Source organism: Chelonia mydas, chromosome 27 (assembly GCF_015237465.2).
Source record: "Chelonia mydas isolate rCheMyd1 chromosome 27, rCheMyd1.pri.v2, whole genome shotgun sequence".
NCBI lineage: Eukaryota > Metazoa > Chordata > Testudines > Cheloniidae > Chelonia > Chelonia mydas.
Window position 1 is genome coordinate 10,114,301 of NC_057860.1, and position 7,308 is coordinate 10,121,608.

The window sequence follows — 7,308 nt, forward strand, 5'->3', positions numbered from 1 at the left end:
ATGCTTTGTTTTATTTTTTATTTGAACGTGGTTTGTATGCTGCCAGCCACACAAAAAATAATTGAGGAAAAGTTTGACCTCCGGGTACTTTTCGAGGGTGAGTTAGGGAGCGTGCATGCTTCGTGCAACCAGGCTGCAGGGTGGAACCTTGTAAGATTTTGGGTCGTTCAGCTACATGGCTGGATTCAAATGGTATTTATTGTCTATTGTGATAGCCTTAACTCTTAAAGGAAAGTAGCATCTCCCCGTTTCTCTGAGCCCGATAGAAACGCTATTTAACAATGGAAAATACAGTGTAATTATATTCCCCCCCTCCCCCAACAAACTTTTGCATAGACCAACATTGAGAAAGTGGACATTTTTTGCTTGTTTTGTTTTAAGGAGAAAATTACATCGAAAAAAAGCTTATAGGGATTTCCCCTCCCCTCTCCCCTCCCCCTGTATTTTGACATGAAACTACCTCATTCTAATAAAGTTTAATTTTTCATAGTCTAGTCCTCTTGATTGTTAGTTACGTGGAAATATCTCACACCCTGCCAGGTGGAAGGTTTCTTAACGCCGCTAAACCTTTCCAGCGACAGGTCCGATCCTGCTGCCTTTTTAGATCAAATGGCAAATCTCCCCTTGGCTTCGACAGATGCAGGATCGGGCCCAGTAGACACCCCTTTTACCACTTCTAAGGGCCAAACTTAAAGCTGGTGTATTGGGGACCTGCAGAGCGGATCGCTTAACTTCAGTGGAGGCGTTTGGCATCAAGCAACCAGTTTCTCCTGCGGTCACCTAGAACTAGTGATTTAAAAAAAAACCCAACACGTTGTATTTAATCAGTGAACGATCTTTAAAATGATAGAAATGTGTCACAGACACACACACACATTCTAATTTAAGCACACACATTTCAGGAACTATAGGGTACCCACGTTCTTGAAATAGAAGCATCGACTGGAATGAACTTGGGGGGGGGGTGTCATATTTACATAAAGAAGGTTTCTGGATTATTGAAAACATGCTTTAAAGGGGATCCACTGGCCTCAGAAGTAAAAGTCAAGAGGGATATTTCCCCCTTCCCCCGCACGCCCCCAAATGGGGACACCGAATGAGGACTGATTGCTCTCCGAATGAAAAGCAGACATAACTATGCACCACCTTTGGGGGCTGGAGCCTGATTCCACAAGGCGATGGCACATTCCCCCTTGACTTCACTGGGTGCGGGATCGGACACTTTATTCTATGATCTTAAGACTTTTGGAGGAAGAGAGGTTGGTGGGGGTGGAGGTAGGGGTGGGGGAGGGGGAAGGGGACCTTTAGCTCTGACCTTTTTACCTCGAAACGCCTCTGGGATTTCTAAACAAGTAAACAGAGAGGCTGCCAGGAGAATCTATTGTTCTGATCTCAGTTGAAATTTGCAAACCCTGTTTTTTTTTGTGGGGGGGGGGGGAAGAGAGGGGAAGCAACATACCAAAGTACCTGTTGTAAATTAAATGTACGGATTTGCCTATGTCGATGTCTTAAAAGCTGCTTAATGCTGTTTTAAAGAAGTGGGCCCAACTCATCTGAGGGAACTTCCCCTGGCAGTGTAACCACCCTCTTCTCCCCTTTCTAATCGGGATCGTCAGGAACACATCTTGTATGGGCTCTAAAGAAGGTGATTGGAGGTGCAGTTAGTCTAGGGACAGGGCTGGGAGAAGGAATACAATAGCTTAAAAGAGAAGGCTTTTTGCTAAAAGTAATAACTTGCATATCATCTCCTTTGACAGGGGAAAGAAAGCGAGCAAGCAAGCAAGCTAGCTGGATGCTTTGATAACTCATTTGACTGAAGGAAACTTTCTTTGAAAGTGTCCAATTAAAGCCGGGTTTTACTCGTCATAACGTTCGGGCATTTCCACCAGGGAGAATTCTCATGTCTCTTGCATCTGTTTCTAATCGAAGATGTAATGGGATGGGTCCCATTTGCCCACAAGGCTGACAGGTGAGAATGGACGTTAGCCGTTTCCACTGGAGCAGAGTTTGGCAAGCCCGGGGTGGGATGGGGTCCTGCCCAGGACGGGAAGGCTGATGGAGCTGAGCAGAAAGGACAGGAGGTTACTGATATGTCAGGATGTCGGGCACAACAAAAGCCTAGAAAGCTCGCATTTAAAACTCAAAGGCAGACCCCGGAAGAGGCCGCAGCGCCTGTGTTGATGTGTCCTTACATATGTAAACCCCTTCCGACCTATTTCCATTTATGAGAGGGTTCGTTTCATCTTCCCCCCACCCCCCAATTTCGTCCTTCATTCTCACACTGGCTTCAAAAAAATCACCACACACTTTCTTTCGGGTTTTTTCTCAGATTTCTTCACACTTTCTCTTGTTTTTCTGGAAGTTAACAGACAGAAACTCAGGGCTGTGAACTAGAAAACATGGCAAAAATACCAGCTTGGTGAATTAGTTGGCTGGAAAGAAAGAAAGAAAGACAGAAAGACAGAAAGAAAGAAAGAAGAGTCTGTATCTCATATATATATATATATATATACACACACACACACAGAGACATGCATATATGTGTACGTGCTATTATATATATTAAATTACATACATCTCATATAAATACATGTTTATAGATAAACACACATGTAACATTGCATGTACATCTATACATATATGTATAGATTTATCTTATCTGTATTTGTACATACATGTATGTGTATAGTTGTATTTGATATATGTGTATGCATATGATTGACAGATATACAAAGATGTGTATTTATCTATCTATATATACACTCACATATCTCACATCTATCTATTTATCTGTGGAGCATCTGGTATGATATTTTTGTGAGCAGGAAAATCACTCCAGGGTCAATGCAAACATATATATGTAACATATAAGCACACACATCTCTCTCTCTGTCTGTCTATCTACGTAATGGAGATTTATTCTTTTAATATCCCAAAGGAAGAGGACATTTCCCAATTTAGAAATTCTTGTAAATTATTTATGACAATAGCCTTGTTTGAGATAGGTCTCTTCTGCGAGAGGAGGAGATGTTAGGCAAGGATATTGAACAGACTCCTGTCTTCTAGCCATGCTCACAGATAACAGAGCAGGAGAGAAGGCCAGGACTCCTGGCCCTTCTTGGCAGATATTTCAGGGCCATGTGTTCCTTACCCCTTGGTGTGAAATTTTTCTTCTCTCCCTAAAGCGTTTGTTCTCACAATATAAGCCTTTTGATCTCAGAAGAGCACATTCTATTTAAAAAAAAAAAAGAAAGAAAAGAAACCAGAAGATTTTCTTAGGTTCAACTCCATTTTGTTCTGTTATTAACTTTCTCCCCAGAGCTGACGGGGGCTGGAGGTGTGGACGCCCTCTGAAGCTCGTTACCCTGTCTGGGGAAATGACCGTGGGTCTGGAAAGAGACATATCTTTCCTAATGCAAAGCCTCTGATGCCCTTCAAATGAGGAGAAGATGAAAGTTGTGAGCAGTTTCATGTTTATCCAGCCCTCATATTTCACACAGCAAGAACAAGCAGGGAAGAAAAGGGGGGGGGAGGGGGTCACAGCTAGAAGGGACACAAATTCTTTCTTTGAAAAAGAGGCCTTTTTCATTATTTCCTGAAGCAAATCAGAGCTGGTCTCTAGTTGAATTTCACTTTGTGTAACATGATTCAGCAACACCCTGATTCAGCAAGGAGCCCATCTGTAAGAATGTGAGTAACCATCCTTATTCAGCAAAGCACTTAAGCATGTGCTTAATTTAACTTGAAGTATGCCACTGAAATCAATGGACTGCCCAGGTTCTTACAGTTAACTCTGTGCTCTGCTAAATAAGGGTGGAGTTACATGATCATCGAGTCAAGGTGGGTGAGGTAATAGCTTTTATTGGACCAACTTCAGCTGGTGAGAGAAAGAGAGAAACTTTGGAGCTGACACAGAGATCTTCTTCAGGTCTGGGAAACTAACTAGCTCTCTAACATCCTGGGACCAACAGGGCTACCACAGCACTGCCTACATGCTCAAAGGTAAGCATCTGCCTAAGTGCTTTGCTGAATTGAGGCCTAAAGTATTTTTCCTTAATACTTTTAATACAAACAGGTTCAAGTCACACTAAGAAAATAATACAGAGTATGGTGGACCATGCAAGGAACCTGAAGGCTCTAAGTTAGACCAGTTTGAAGGAATGTGCAACCATCCCCAGTTCCCCAGATTTTGATTGTGAGGCAAATTCTGATACCCTCACTCATGTTGGGTAGCACCTTAGGTAGTTGGTAATACCTTAGGTAGTTGGCTAGATCCTGGAGTAAACTGGGCTCCCTGAAGGAACGCTGGAACAATTTTTATAGTGGGGTTACTGAGAGACATTCAAGCAAAATGTAAACCCTTTATAGAATGGAAACCACTTCAAGCCATGGGGCGTGGCAGCACTCGCAGCATGCCTCGTTCCAACGCCTATGGCTCACTGGTGTACCTGAGCAGATCCTTTTGCAGAATCTAGCCCCATGTCCACAGGTAGTCTCACTTACTTCAGTAAGATGCTGTTCAATGTAAATGTATCAAAACCTCTCCCATTCATGTTAAATCAATCATTCAATGAACAAACAAGTTGTATTGTGATTGGGTCTAGGGACTGCAATCAAAGATCATCGTCCTATTGTGCTTGGCACTGTACACTTTTTACTAAAAAGATGGTCCCTGCCATCAAGGGGTTTACGGTCTCACCTGTGATAAAACTTTCAGGACGGGGGCCTTGGCCCATATGTCATAACCCCTGGGTGTAAGCTTGGGGGCCTCTTGATCTGCAGTCATATGCTCTATTATGGAGCTATACCCCCCTAACCATATTTAAAGTGAAATGACCACTCTTCCTTGACCCCTACCAGCTCCTTAGCCTTCCCCACCCAAAAACAAAACAGCTGATCATTTTCAAGGTTGCTTCACTCTTTGAAGCAGGTGAGATGAAGCCCAGGGAGTCAGCTCAGGAGGAGGGGACAAAACTGAAGAAGTATACAAAACATCCCCTTACTTTTCAGAGGCCTCACCTATCCTTTCAGTTTACATGGTCTGACAGCTTCAATTCAACCCCAGCCTTCAAGTGGACTTGTTCAATATTTACTCAGGCTGATAGGTTTGCCCAGAGCTTGCCTCCATCAGCCTTGCCCTGCCTGCTCCCCTTCCCCTCAGGGCCAGGTTCACAGAAAGTTCAGCCTGAAATGAATTCGCCAAAGGATGGGCCCAGGCTGTCCTGAGGACCAGAGATGAGGTCAAGCCTGGGTCTCTGTGCCCCACTAGAGCCTTGCAAGGCCCAGCACTCAGCACTCCAGGCAAAAGGTCTGCTTTGAAAAATTATTTTGGGTTAAAAAAGAAAAGCACTGGCTGGTAAGAAGAGAACACCAAGCATAGCCGGGGTTGGCTTTCAGTGCACAGAGCAGAGGTCAAGCCTTCAGGGAAGGCGAGAATAGTTCATGAACATTATCCATGCCTGGAAGTCGGTATGATACAGGAGGTGTAATCTTGCAAACTTAATAAAACATATCTATTTCCATGGGAGGAAAAGGGGAATTCTATTTTATTTTTTTTTAACTTCAAACCAGAGTTGATTTCAAGCAGAATATTTTCTTGAAAGGTAATACAACTTTGTGTCATGACTAATTTCAACGCTTGTCAATTTTTTAAAAAAAAAATCTTTTGGTATTAAGAAATGTTCTGGACAACAAATCAAACTTGGTGTGTATAAAAATAAAAAAGAGATAGGAGGAGCATTTCTGGTCTGTTCAGAACCTCATGGTTTTGTGGGGCCAAATTTTCCAAAGAGCTCAAGTGTAAAATTTTCAAAAGTGCCTAAGCCCAAGCCTCACTAACTGGGGTCCCTCTGCTGGGGTTGGAGGCTCACTCCCAGGTGCAGAAGAGACATACCCTTGGGGTCCTATTTTCAGAAGTCACTTAGGCTTTTTTAGGAGCCTAAGTCCTCTTGATCTGGAAGGATAGTGAGGAGCCCAGGTGCCTGAGCTAATTTTGAAAATGGGACTTAGATGCTTTTGAAAATTTTAACACAAGGCCAAATTTTCAAAAAGGCCACTTGCATAGTGTCCCTTGGGTCTAAATTTTCAGAAGAGCTGAGCACCGAGTATCCTGAGCTGTTTTGAAAATGTGGCTACTCATTTTGAGGCTTAAATGGGGTACAGTGTAGGCAGAAACCATGAAGGTTAGACACTGGTACCAAGATGAACTTCGGATCATACCCATCTTGGAAGGTGGGAATTCACTGAGAAATTTTATTACACAAGAGAGCTCCATCTAAGGGGGGAAAAAGAGGGAAAAGATAAAATAAAATTACCCAAGCAACAACACAACCACAGACACTGACCACTGTGAGGCCATTATCCCCTCCCCAACCCCCCAAAAGAGGGGGAAAAGTTGCTTTTGGATTCCACTACAGGACCCTTCCATTAAGCTGGTGTAAGTTAAGAGGACGAAGTAGAGAGACTGGAAACAATTTGCTCTGGAACTGAGGACTGGGTGATGCTGCCATGGTCACTGTGTGTGCCTTTTGGAGGGCTCTGCTTTTCAACTGGAAAGTTTTACAGTTGTTCTTGGTAGCTCGGTTGTTTTGGGGGGGGGGGGGAGGACATTGCTGTGTGAGGTGGGAAGCCATAGGCAGTTAGGAAATGGGTTTTTGTTTTTTTGCCAAGGGCCTGATCCAAAATCTAATGACTTGAGTGGACAGTAGACCAGAGGGCAGTCACCTTGGGGCAAACTGAAGGTGCAGCAGTAAATCTGGAGTTTAGATAATACTTTCCAGGGAGAAGGACAGACGTGTGCTGTGCAATATTTCCACGATTTGCCTTGGTCCATGACTCCATTTCTTCAGTAGGGCTCACAGGTGTGTACTGGGGGGAGTTTAAGGGACAGGGAGACACATCTGTCCTGCTGCCCCCTCCAGCCTCCCCTTTTCAAGCTGATGCCCTGGATAAAACCAGCTTCTGTGGTGAGCCTGGTCAAACACCCAGTTAGAAAGAAGTCACCTGCCAGTCCTGGTTGGAGGAAACTCTTCTGCTAATGGCTTCTGGAAGGGAGATTTAACCATGGCCATCTCACCTGGGCTCCTATAGGTAAGGGGGGGGGGGAAACCTTTTAGAAGCACCGGGAACAAATATTTGGAGCGAGGGGGAAATAGAACCGAGAAGGATAATCAAAAAAGAGACCGCCTATTCCTACTTATTGGCAAGGCCTTTGCTTCGAGGAGCCATACCTATGGTACTTCTCTATCTTTTCAACACCTGCACAGACCATCTCCAGGGAGTGGGCCTGTGTGTGTGGACCCCAGGCTC